The following is a 13,705-nucleotide window of genomic DNA, read 5'->3' on the forward strand; positions in this document are numbered from 1 at the left end:
TGCTGTACCTGCCCGGGGAGTGTTTGATGGGACAGTTTAGAGGGAGCTTTACTCTGTATCTCACCCGTGCTGTACCTGCCCTGGGAGTGTTTGATGGGACAGTGTAGAGGGAGCTTTACTCTGTATCTCACCCGTGCTGTACCTGACCTGGGAGTGTCTGATGGGACAGTGTCGATGGAGCTTTAGTCTGCATCTAACCCATGCTGTACTTGACCTGGGAGTGTTTGATGGGAGAGTGTGGAGGGATCATTGCTCTGTATCTAACCTGTGCTGTACCTGCCCTGGGAGTGTTTGATGGCGTAGTGTAAAGGGAACTTTACTCTGTATCTAACCCGTGCTGCTCCTGCCCTGGGAGTGTTTGATGGGACAGTGTAGAGGCAGCTTTACTCTGTATATTGCTTTACAATATGTCCAGGAACCAACTAGAGAACAGGCCAACTTAGACTGGGTATTATGTAATGAGAAAGGATTAATTAGCAATCTTGTTGTGCGAGGCCCCTTGGGTTGGAGCGTTCATAATATGATAGAATTCTTCATTAAGATGGAGAGTGAAATAGTTGACTCGGAGACTAGGGTACTGAATTTAAATAAAGGAGACTACGATGGTATGAGGTGCGAGTTGGGTAGGATTGATTGGGGAATGTCACTCAAAGGGTTGACGTGGATGGGCAATGGCAAACCTTCAAAGATCGCATGGATGAACTACAGAATTTGTTCATCCCAGTTTGGCATAAAACTAAAACAAAAAAGGTGACTCAACCGTGGCTAACAAGGGAAATTAGGGATAGCATAAGATCCAAGGAAAGGACATATAAATTGGCTAGAAAAAGCAGTAAACCTGAGGATTGGGAGCAGTTTAGGATCCAACAAAGGAGGACAAAGGGATTAATTAAGAGGGGGGAAATAGAGTATGAGAGTAAGCTTGCAGGGAACATAAAAACTGACTGTAAAAGCTTTTATAGATATGTGAAGAGAAAAAGATTGGTGAAGTCAAGCGTAGGTCCCTTGCAGTCCGAATCAGGGGAATTTATAATGGGAAACAAAGAAATGGCAGACCAATTAAATACATACTTTGGTTCTGTCTTCACAAAAGAGGACACAAATAACCTCCCAGAGATGTCGGGGAACATAGGGTCTGATGAAAGGGAGGAACTGAATGAAACCAGTATTTGTAGGGAATTGGTGTTATGGAACTTGATGGGATTGAGGGCCGATAAATCCCCAGGGCCTGATAATCTACATCCTAGGGTACTTAAGGAAGTGGCCCTAGAAATAGTAGATGCATTGCTGGTCATCTTCCAAAATTCGATCGACTCTGGAACAGTACCCATGGATTGGCGGGTAGCTAATGTGACCCCACTATTCAAAAAGGGTGGTAGAGAGAAAACGGGGAATTACAGACCGGTAAGCCTGATATCGGTAGTGGGGAAAATGCTAGAGTCCATTATAAAGGATGTAATAGCAGAGCACTTGGAAAAAAGCGACCAGATCGGACAAAGTCAACATGGCTTTACGAAAGATAAATCGTGTTTGACTAATCTACTGGAATTTTTTGAGGATGTAACTGGTTAATAGATAAGGGAGAACCAGTAGATGTGGTGTATTTGGACTTTCAAAAGGCTTTCGATAAGGTCCCGCATAAGGCAGAAACTCTCATCACATTTAAAAAGTACTTGGATATGCACTTGAAGTGCCGTAACCTACAAGGCTACGGACCAAGTGCTGCAAAGTGGGATTAGGGAGGAGAGCTCTTCGTCGGCTGGCACGGACAAGATGGGCCGAATGGCCTCCTTCTGTGCTGTAAATTTCTATAATTCTATGAACTGTAGTTAAAGGAACAGACACCCCACAAACTCTGTTCCCTAGCCACTGACTCCATCCCTCTCCCTAACATTTGTCTGAGGCTGAACATAGAAACATAGAAGATAGGAGCATTCGGCCCCTCGAGCCTGCTCCGCCATTCAATGAGATCATGGCTGATCATCCAAATTCAGTACTCTGTCCCTGCCTTCTCCCCATATCCCTTGATCCCTTTAGCCTAAAGAAATATATCTAACTCCTTCTTGAATATATTTAATGAATTGGCCTCCACCGCCCTCTGTGGCAGAGAATTCCACTGGTTCACCACTCTCTGGGTGAAGAAATTCCTCCTCATCTCTGTCCTAAATGGCTTACCCCTTATCCTTTGACTGTGACCCCTGGTTCTGGACTCCCTGACCATCGGAAACATCCTTCCTGCACCTAGTCTGTGTAGTCCTGTTAGAATTTTATAAGTTTCAATGAGATCCCCTCTCATTCTTCTAGACTCCAGCAAGTACAAGCCCAATCGACCCACTCTCTCCTCATACGTCATTCCTGACATCCCAGGTATCAGCCTGGTGAATCTTCGCTGCACTCCTTCCATGGCAAGAACATCCTTCCTCAGATAAGGCGACCAAAACTGCACACAATACTCAAGGTGTGGTCTCACCAAGGCCCCGTACAACTGCAGCAAGACATCCTTGTTCCTGTACTCAAACCCTCTCGCTGCGAAGGCCAACATACTATTAGCCTCCTTAACCGCCTGCTGCACCTGCATGCTTACCTTCAGCGACTGGTGCACAAGGACACCCAGGTCTCGTTGCACTTCCCCTTCTCCCAATCTATTGCCATTCAGATAATAATCTGCCTTCCTGTTTTTGACACCAAAGTGGATAACCTCACATTTATCCACATTATACTGCATCTGCCATACTTCTGCCCAATCACCCAACCTGTCCAAATCATACTGGAGTTTCTCGGCATCCTCCTCACAGCACACGCGCCCACCCAGCTTTGTGTTGTCTGCAAATTTGGAGATATTACATCTAGTTCCCTTGTCTAGATCATTAATATATATTGTGAATAGCTGGGGTCCAAGGACCGATCCCTGCGATACCCCACTAGTCACTGCCTGCCACTCGGAAAAAGACCCGTTTCTTCCAACTCTTGGCTTTCTGTCTGCTAACCAGTTCTCTATCCAATTCAAAACCTTGCCCCCAATCCCATGTGCCTTAACATTACACGCTGTCGAACGCCTTTTGGAAATCCATGTACACCACGTTAACCGCATTGCCCTCATCAACCCTCTCTGTTACCTCATCAAAAACCTCAATCAGAATCAGAGCATGCGGGCCCGGCGGACGTGCGGCCAGGGCCCCGGCACCAGGAAACCCAGGTTGCAGCGCCTCCCCCATCCGAGCCGCCGCTTCCCGGTTTCTTCAGTCTGTTCCACCGAGGCCGACTCGGGACAAAGGACAGGAGCCAGGCTCCCAGAATGGCCCGCGGCGCCGGGGAGCATGCGCACTCTCAGCGGGGAAATCAGCGCGTTGGATAGAGCGGTTTCTGGGGCGCCGGGAATTGTGGGTGCTGCGGCCGCCATTAGTCAGTGGCTGTCGGGAAGAGTTTTATTGCAGGTGACGGAAGTCGGTCCCTGGCCGCCTGTGTAGGTCTTTTTGTTGCAGCAGTTTGAGCTGGAGTGGAGATGGAGGAGAAGCTGCTGGGTTTTCGATGGAATCTGGAACAGTACCCATGGATTGGAGGGTAGCAAATGTTACCCCATTATTCAAAAAAGGTGGTAGAGAGAAAACAGGCAATTATAGACCGGTCAGCCTGACATCGGTAGTGGGGAAAATGCTAGAGTCCATTATAAAAGATGTAATAGCAGAGCACTTGGAAAACAGTGACCGGATCGGACAAAGTCAACATGGATTTACAAAAGGTAAATCATGCTTGACTAATCTACTGGAATTTTTTGAGGATGTAACTAGTAAAATAGATAAGGGAGAACCAGTGGATGAGGTGTATTTGGACTTTCAGGAGGCTTTCGATAAGGTCCCGCATAAGAGATTAGCGTGTAAAGTTAAGGCACATGGGATTGGGGGCAAGGTATTGACTTGGATAGAGAACTGGTTGGCAGAGAGAAAGCAAAGAGTTGGAATAAACGGGTCTTTTTCCGAGTGGCAGGCAGTGGCTAGTGGGGTACCGCAGGGATCGATCTTTGTACCCCAGCTATTCACAATATATATCAATGATCTAGACAAGGGAACTAGATGTAATATCTCCAAATTTGCAGACGACACAAAGCTGGGTGGGCGTGTGTGCTGTGAGGAGGATGCCGAGAAACTCCAGGATGATTTGGACAGGTTGGGTGATTGGGCAGAAGCATGGCAGATGCAATATAATATGGATAAATGTGAGGTTATTCACTTTGGTGTCAAAAACAGGAAGGCAGATTATCATCTGAACGGCAATAGATTGGGAGAAGGGGAAGTGCAACGAGACCTGGGTGTCCTTGTGCACCAGTCGCTGAAGGTAAGCATGCAGGTGCAGCAGGCGGGTAAGAAGGCAAATGGTATGTTGGCCTTCATAGCGAGAGGGTTTGAGTACAGGAACAAGGATGTCTTGCTGCAGTTGTGCAGGGCCTTGGTGAGACCACACCTTGAGTATTGTGTGCAGTTTTGGTCACCTTATCTGAGGAAGGATATTCTTGTCATGGAAGGAGTCCAGCCAAGATTCACCAGGCTGATACCTGGGATGGCAGGAATGATGTATGAGGAGAGATTGGGTCGATTGGGCTTGTACTCGCTGGAGTTTAGAAGAATGAGAGGGGATCTCATTGAAACTGAAAAATTCTGGCAGGATGGACAGACTGGATGCAGGGAGGATGTTCCCAATGGTCAGGGAATCCAGAACCAGGGGTCACAGTCTAAGGATAAGGGGTAAGCCTTTTAAGACAGAAATGAGGAGCGATTTCTTCACCCAGAGAGTGGTGAACCTGTGGAATTCTCTACCACAGAAGGCAGTTGAGGCCAATTCATTAAATATATTCAAGAAGGAGTTGGATATATTTCTTAACGCTAAAGGGATCAAGGGGTATGGGGAGAAGGCAGGGACAGGGTACTGAATTTGGATGATCAGCACTGATCTCATTGAATGGCGGAGCAGGCTCGAGGGGCCGAATGGCCTACTCCTGTCTTCTATGTTTCTATCTCTTATGCGGGACCTTATCGAAAGCCTTTTGAAAGTCCAAATACACCACATCCACTTGTTCTCCCTTATCTATTTTACCAGTTACATCCTCAAAAAATTCCAGTAGATTAGTCAAGCACGATTTACCTTTTGTAAATCCATGTTAACTTTGTCCGATCCGGTCACTGTTTTCCAAGTGCTCTGCTATTACGTCTTTTATAATGGACTCTAACATTTTCTCCACTACCAATGTCAGGCTAACCGGTCTGTAATACTCCGTTTTCTCTCTACCACCGTTTTTGAACAGTGGGGTAACATTAGCTACCCTCCAATCCATGGGTACTGTTCCAGAGTCTATCGAATTTTGGAAGATGACCAGCAATGCATCTACTATTTCTAGGGCCACGTCCTTAAGTACTCTAGGATGTAGATTATCTTCTATGTTTCTATGTATTCAATCTTTCCTTGTAGCTGAAATTCTCTAGTCCTGGCAACATCCTCGTAAATCTCCCGTCTCGAGCAGTCACATCTTTCCTGCAATGGGGCAAGCAGAACTGCACGCAGCACTCTAGCCGGTGGCCTAACTGGTGTTTTGTACAGTTCAAGCAGAACCTCCCTGCTCTTACATGATAGAGAGAGAGAGGCACTGCCCCTTTAAATACCTGGGGGGCACCCATTCCCCTTTAAATGGCCAAGCAATTGTTTTTGTTGAAAAGGGGCCGCAGTCCCCTTTGACTCACCTCCCCCCCCCCCCACCTCACCCTCACCCTCACCCACCACAAATACTCAAGAGAGAGAGAGAGAGAGGGGAGGAAGAATGCTGGTCTTTGTCCCTTTAAAAGTGGCTGCCCACCAAATGTTCACAGCACCAGGGCTCTTTGTTCTGGATAAAAGTCGAAAAGAGAAAAGGTTCACTTATTTTTAAATGAATGCAGTTGATGAATAACCTTGCAATAAAGGTAATGTAAAGGAATAAACACTCAAGCTAGGTTTTTTCCACCCCCTCCTCCCCTTCCCTTTAACAGCTCCTGCAGACAATGAAAGTAGGAAAGCGGCCTGCAGCCCACCGAGGTCCCGCCCCCCTCCCTCCCGCGCCGCCATTGGTTGGAGGACCGTCAGCCCGCCCGGTCCTCCCAGCGTTTTCCGCGCTCCTGATTGGCGGGCGCCCCGCGTCAATCAAACTCCCTCCGATTACGCGCTCACGCCAGCACGCAACGCCCAGGGGTCGGTTGGTAAAAAAAAGACACCCCACACAAATGAGGAAAAACAAGAATAATAATAATCGCACTTTACAGGGGAGGAGGTTTGGGGAATTAATGAGTGTTTTGAATTTGTTTCGCAAAAAAAAATATTTGAAAAGCTTCCCAACGGTGCGAGGCGGGCTGCGCATGCGCCCCAGCCGGCCTTTGACTCCCCCAAGTGGGCCCGGGGGCCGGACACGCCCACTTGCCTTCCCCTGCACCAATCACAGCGCGGGCAGGCGCTTCTATCAATCGTCACCTGTCAATCACCCTCCCTTCCCCCTCGTGGTATCGATTGACAGCGGTATCAGCCAATGAGGTGCAGGAAGGGGCGGGACCGGGACCAGGACTGACAGCAAGCCTGAACTAACTCAATTAAATACCTGCATGCAGCCAAAAAAACACTTTTATTTACTCAGCCAAAAAACAGCAAAGCAAATGCGGTTTGCTGAGTCAGCAAAGCCTATTTTAGAAACATAGAAACATAGAAGATAGGAGCAGGAGTCGGCCATTCGGCCCCTCGAGCCTGCTCCGCCATTCAATGAGATCATGGCTGATCATCCAAATTCAGTACCCTGTCCCTGCCTTCTCTCCATATCCCTTGATCCCTTTAGCCTTAAGAAATATATCCAACTCCTTCTTGAATATATTTAATGAATTGGCCTCCACCGCCCTCTGTGGTAGAGAATTCCACAGGTTCACCACCCTCTGGGTGAAGAAATTCCTCCTCATCTCTGTCCTAAATGGCTTACCCCTTATCCTTAGACTGTGACCCCTGGTTCTGGACTCCCCGGCCATCAGAAACATCCTTCCTGCATCTAGTCTGTCGAGTCCTGTTAGAATTTTTAAAGTTTCAATGAGATCCCCTCTCATTCTTCTAAACTCCAGCGAGTATAAGCCTAATCGACCCAATCTCTCCTCATACATCATTCCTGCCATCCCAGGTATCAGCCTGGTGAATCTTCGCTGCACTCCTTCCATGGCAAGAACATGCTTCCTCAGATAAGGCAACCAAAACTGCACACAATACTCAAGGTGTGGTCTCACCAAGGCCCTGTACAACTGCAGCAAGACATCCTTGTTCCTGTACTCAAACCCTCTCGCTACGAAGGCCAACATACCATTTGCCTTCTTAACCGTCTGCTGCACCTGCATGCTTACCTTCAGCGACTGGTGCACAAGGACACCCAGGTCTCGTTGCACTTCCCCTTCTCCCAATCTATTGCCATTCAGATAATAATCTGCCTTCCTGTTTTTGACACCAAAGTGGATAACCTCGCAGTTATCTACATTATACTGCATCTGCCATGCTTCTGCCCAATCACCCAACCTGTCCAAATCGTACTGGAGTTTCTCGGCATCCTCCTCACAGCGCATCATTCTCTGGGTGAAGAAATTCCTTCTCATCTCTGTTCTAAATGGCTTACCCATTATCCTTAGACTGTGAGCCCTGGTTCTGGACTCCCCGACCATTGCGATCCCCTCGTGGTGTCGATTGACAGCGGCGTGTCAGCCAATGAGGTGCAAGAATGGGCGGGACCACGGGTCAGGACTGACAGCAAGCAGGAACTAACTCAATTAAATACCTGCAGCCAAAAAATAACTTTTATTTCGTCAGCCAAAAAACAGCAAAGCAAATAAGGTTTGCTGAGTCTGCAAAGCCTATTTTAAAGAATTATAGAGCGATATCGCAGTGATCGGTGCTCGGACCCCCAGCTATTCACAGTATATATTAATGATCTAGACGAGGGAACTAGATGTAATATCTCCAAGTTTGCAGACGACACAAAGCTGGGTGGGCGTGTGTGCTTTGAGGAGGATGCCGAGAAACTCCAGGCTGATTTGGACAGGTTGGGTGATTGGGCAGAAACATGGCAGATGCAGTATAATGTGGATAAATGCGAGGTTATCCACTTTGGTGGCAAAAAACAGGAAGGCAGATTATTATCTGAACGGCAATAGATTGGGAGAAGGGGAAGTGCAATGAGACCTGGGTGTCCTTGTGCACCAGTCGCTGAAGGTAAGCATGCAGGTGCAGCAGGCGGTTAAGAAGGCAAATGGTATGTTGGCCTTCGTAGCGAGAGGGTTCGAGTACAGGAACAAGGATGTCTTGCTGCAGTTGTACAGGGCCTTGGTGAGATCACACCTTGAGTATTGTGTGCAGTTTTGTTCGCCTTATCTGAGGAAGGATGTTCTTGCCATGGAGGGAGTGCAGCGAAGATTCGCCAGACTGATACCTGGGATGGCAGGAATGACGTATGAGGAGAGATTGTGTCGATTGGGCTTATACTCACTGGAGTTTAGAAGAATGAGAGGGGATCTCATTGAAACTTATAAAATTCTAACAGGACTAGACAGACTAGATGCAGGAAGGATGTTCCCGATGGTTGGGGAGTCCAGAACCAGGGGTCACAGTCTAAGGATAAGGGGTAAGCCATTTAGGACAGAGATGAGGAGGAATTTCTTCACCCAGAGAGTGGTGAACCTGTGGAACTCTCTACCACAGAAGGCAGTTGTGGCCAATTCATTAAATATATTCAAGAAGGAGTTAGATATATTTCTTAAGGCTAAAGGGATCAAGGGATATGGGGAGAAGGCAGGGACAGAGTATTGAGTTTGGATGATCAGCCATGATCTCATTGAATGGCGGAGCAGGCTCGAGGGGCTGAATGGCCTACTCTTTCTCCTATCTTCTATGTTTCTCTGTTTCTATAAAGTGCAGGAGTAGGCCATTCAGTCCCGCGAGCCTGCTCCGCCATTCAGTGAGATCATGGCTGGTCTGCAGCCTCACTCCATATACCCGCCTTTGGCCCATATCCCTTAATACCTTTGGTTAACAAAAATCTATCAGTCTCCGATTTAAAATGAACGATCTAGCATCAATTGCCGTTTGCGGAAGAGAGTTCGAAACCTCTACCACCCTTTGTGTGTAGAAGTGTTTCCTGATTTCACTCCTGAAAGGTCTGGCTCTAATTTTTAGACTATGCCCCCTAGTCCTAGAATCCCCAACCAGCGGAAATAGTTTCTCTCTATCGCCCCTCTCTATTTCCCCTCAATATCTTGAAAACTTCCATCAGATCGCCCCTTAACCTTCTAAATTCTAGGGAATACAACCCTAGTTTGTGTAATCTCTCCTCATAACTTAACCCTTGAAGTCTTTGAAAGAGCTCTCCAATTAATCCCACTCCCCTCATATCCCTGCAAATTTTTCCCCTTAAAGTAGCGATCCAATTCTCATTTGAAAGTTACTATTGAATCTGCTTCCACCGCCCTTTCAGGCAGCGCATTCCAGATCACAACAACTCACTGTGTAAAAAACTGTTTCCTCATGTCACCTCTGGTTCTTTTACCGATTATCTTCAATCTGTGTCCTCTGGTTACCGACCCTCCTGCCGCTGGAAACAGTTTCTCTTTATTTACTCTATCCAAACCCTTCATGATTTTGAACGCCTCTATTAAATCTCTCCTTAACCTTCTGCTCTAAGGATAACAATCCCAGCTTCTCCAGTTTTTCCACATAACTGAAGTCCCTCATCCCTGGAACCATCCTGGTAAATCTCCTCTGCACCCTCTCCAAGGCCTTGACATCCTTCCTAAAGTGTGGTTCCCAGAATTGGACACAATACTCCAGCTGGTGCCTAACCAGTGATTTATAAGGGTTTAAGAACATAAGAAACAGGAGCAGGAGTCGGCCATTCGGCCCCTCGAGCCTGCTCTGCCATTCAATGAGATCATGGCTGATCTTCTGTCTCAACTCCATTCACCGGCCCTATCGCCATATCCCTTGATGCTCTTACTAGTCAGAAATCTATTGACTTCTGTTTTGAATATACCCAATGACTGAGCCTCCACAGCCCTCTGGGGTAGAGAATGCCAAAGATTCACCACCATCTTTGTGAATAAATTTCTTCCCATCTCAGTCCTGAACGGCCTACCCTTTATCCTGAAGCTGTGGCCCCTGGTTCTACACTCCCCAGCCAAGGGAAACATTCTCCCAGCATCCACCCTATCAAGCCCTGTAATAATTTTGTATGCTTCAATGAGATCCCCTCTCATTCTTCTGAATTCAAGAGAATACAGGCTTAATTTACTCAATCTCTTCTCATACGACAGTCCCGCCATCCCAGGAATCAATCTCGTGAACTTTCGTTGCACTCCCTCTATGGCAAGTATATCCTTCCTTAGGTAAGGAGACCAAAATTGTACACAGTACTCCAGGTGTGGTCCCACCAAGGCCCTATATAATTGGAGTAAGACTTCATTATTCCTGTACTCAAATCCTCTTGTAATAAAGGCCAGCATACCATTTGCCTTCCTAATGGCTTGCTGCACCTGCACATTCACTTTCAGTGACTCATGTACAAGGACACCCAGGTCTCTTTGAGCATCTGCATTCCCCAATCTTTCACCATTTAGGAAATATTCTACCTTTCTATTTTTTCTACCAAAGTGGATAACGTCACATTTATCCACATTATATTCCATCTGCCATGTTCTCGCCCACTCACTGAGCCTGTTGAGATCCCCTTGAAGTCTCTTCACATCCTCTTCACAACTGACACTGCCACCTAGCTTTGTATCATCAGCAAATTTGGAAATGTTACATTTAGTCCCCTCATCCAAATCATTGATCTAGATTGTGAATAGCTGGGGCCCAAGCACCGATCCTTGCGGTACCCCACTAGTCACAGCCTGCCATCCTGAAAAAGATCCGTTTATCCCTACTCTTTGTTTTCTGTCTGTTAACCAATTCTCAATCCATGCTAGTATATTACCCCCAATTCCATGTGCCCTTATCGAAGGCCTTCTGAAAATCCAGATACACCACATCTACCAGTTCCCCTTTGTCTACTCCACTAGTTACATCCTCAAAGAACTCCAAGAGGTTTGTCAAACAGGATTTCTCTTTCATAAATCCATGTTGACTCTGCCCAATCTTACTATTAGTTTCTAAGTGCCCAGTTATTGCATCCTTTATAATAGATTCCAGCATTTTCCCAACTACTGACGTGAGGCTAACAGGTCTGTAGTTCCCCATTTTCTCTCTCCCTCCTTTCTTAAATAGCAGGGTTACATTTGCTATCCTCCAATCTGCAGGAACCGTTACAGAATCTATAGAATTTTGGAAGATGACAACCAATGCATCCACTATTCCAATGGCCACCTCTTTCAAAACCCTAGGATGTAGGTCGTCCGGTCCTTGGGATTTATCGACTTTTTGTCCCATTAATTTTGCTAGTAATGTTTTTTTACTAATAATAATTTCTTTAAGTTCCTCATTCTCGCCACACCCTTGGTTTTCTCGTATTTCTGGGAGGTTTTTTGTGTCTTCCTCCATAAAGACAGAAACAAAGTATTTATTTAATTTCTCTGCCATTTCCTCATTCCCCATTATAAATTCTCCCGTCTCTGACTGTAAAGGACCTACATTTACCTTCGCCAGTCTTTTCCTGTTCACATACCTATAGAAGCTTTTACAATCCGTTTTTATATTTTTCGCTAGTTTGTGCTCATATTCCATTTTCCCTTTCTTTATCAATTTCTTGGTCCCCCTTTGCTGATTTCTAAAAAGATCCCAATCCTCAGGCTGACTGCTTTTTCTGGCTTAATACTAGCTTTCATTTCTTTTGTTAGACACGGTTGGATCACTTTTCCTTTTGGGTTTTTATGCCCTAGAGGAATATATGTTTGTTGCAATTTATGCATTATTTCCTTGAATGTTAGCCATTGTATTTCCACCTTCATACCTTTTAGTGTAGTCTCCCAATCTACCATGGCCAACTTGTCCCTCATACCCTTGTAGTTTCCTCTGTTTAGATTGAAGACCTTAGTTTCAGATTGGACTACATCACTCTCAAACTTAATGTAAAATTCAATCATATTATGGTCACTTGTCCCTAAAGGCCCCTTTACCAAAAGATTATTGATTAGCCCTTTCTCATTACACAGTACCAGATCCAGAATAGCCTGTTCCCTGGTTGGTTCCTCCACATACTGATCCAGGAAACCATCTCACGTGCATTCCAAGAATTTGTCCTCCACACCATTAGTGGTAATTTGATTTGCCCAGTCAATATGTCGTATATAATTCCCTCAATCTGGAGAATAGAAGTACAGTGGATTCGCGCGCGATCTTCTCGAGTCTGTTCCAACTGACCGGTTTAAGTGGCCTGTTCTTATACACAAGCTTGGTTACTGCGAGAAGGATATGCTGCTCGGGTTAGATGAAGTAGGGCGGGAGGAGGCTCGTGTGGAGCATAAACGCCAGCATGGACCTGTTGGGCCGAATGGCCTCTTTCTGTGCTGTACACTCGATGTCACACTCAGGAAATGGGATTGTTTGGACCTGTCTGATGACCTCCTCCTGAACCCCTGTTGAATGGCCTCGCCTCAGTGTGACAGCACTTTTAAATCTCTTCCCATGGTCAGAACATTTTACAGGGTCTCAGTGGGAACTCGCAGCTCTCTAAATAGGTTGGACGCTCAGCGAACGGCGACTGTCCGGTGTGAACTCGCTGGTGTCCGAGCAGGCTGGACGACTGAGTTTATCCCTTCCTGCACTGGGAGCAGGTGAACAGCCTCTCTCCACTTCAAAGTGGCTGCTGTTTCAGTTGGCTGGAGGACTGAATCAATCCTGTGCCACCTGTGAACGGTCTCTCCTTGGTGTGAACTTGCTGGTGTCTCAGCAGGTGAAAGGACCGAGTGAATCCCTTCCCACACGCGGAGCAGATGAACGGCCTCTTCCCAGTGTGAACTCGCTGGTGTATCAGCAGGAGGGTAGACTGAGCGAATCCCTTCCCACACACAGAGCAGGTGAATGGCCTCTTTCCATTGTGAATTCTCTGGTGTACCAGCAGATTCGAGGACTCAGCTAATCCCTTCCCACACATGGAGCAGGTGAACGGACTCTTCCCGGTGTGTACTCTCCGGTGGGTCTGCAGGCTGAATGAATGAGCGAATCCCTACTCGCACACGGAGCAGGTGAACGGCCTCTCCCCGGTGTGAACTCGCTGATGCGTCAGCAGGTCCACGGAGTTCACAAACCTCTTGTGGCAGTGAGAGCAGCTGTACAGTCTCTCTCCAGTGTGCAGCCGCTGGTGCTTCATCAGATACTGGGAGCGTTTAAAGCTCTTCCCACAGTCTGAACATTTAAATGGCCTCTCGTCAGAGTGAACTCGCTGATGTCCCAGCAGGTTGGACAAACACGTGAAATCCTTCCCACACACGGAGCAGGTGAACGGCCTCTCCCCGGTGTGAACTCGCTGGTGCATCAGCAGGAGGGTAGACTGAGCGAATCCCTTCCCGCACACGGAGCAGGTGAATGGCCTCTCCCCAGTGTGAATTCTCTGGTGTACCAGCAGATTCGAGGACTCAGTGAATCCCTTCCCGCACACGGAGCAGGTGAACGGACTCTTCCCGGTGTGTACTCTCCGGTGGCTCCATAGGCTGAACGAATGAGCGAATCCCTTCCTGCA

The 13,705-nt window shown here is 47.0% G+C and overlaps 1 pseudogene; it reads right to left on the minus strand.

Annotated features, from left to right (window-relative positions):
• Nucleotides 1-12,820: 12,820 nt before the first annotated feature.
• Nucleotides 12,821-13,705, minus strand: part of LOC147083064 (uncharacterized) — a 113,564-nt pseudogene continuing 112,679 nt past the window's right edge.

This window comes from Somniosus microcephalus, unplaced genomic scaffold (assembly GCF_052327205.1).
Source record: "Somniosus microcephalus isolate GS21.2 unplaced genomic scaffold, FLI_Smic_1.0 scaffold106, whole genome shotgun sequence".
Taxonomy (NCBI): domain Eukaryota; kingdom Metazoa; phylum Chordata; class Chondrichthyes; order Squaliformes; family Somniosidae; genus Somniosus; species Somniosus microcephalus.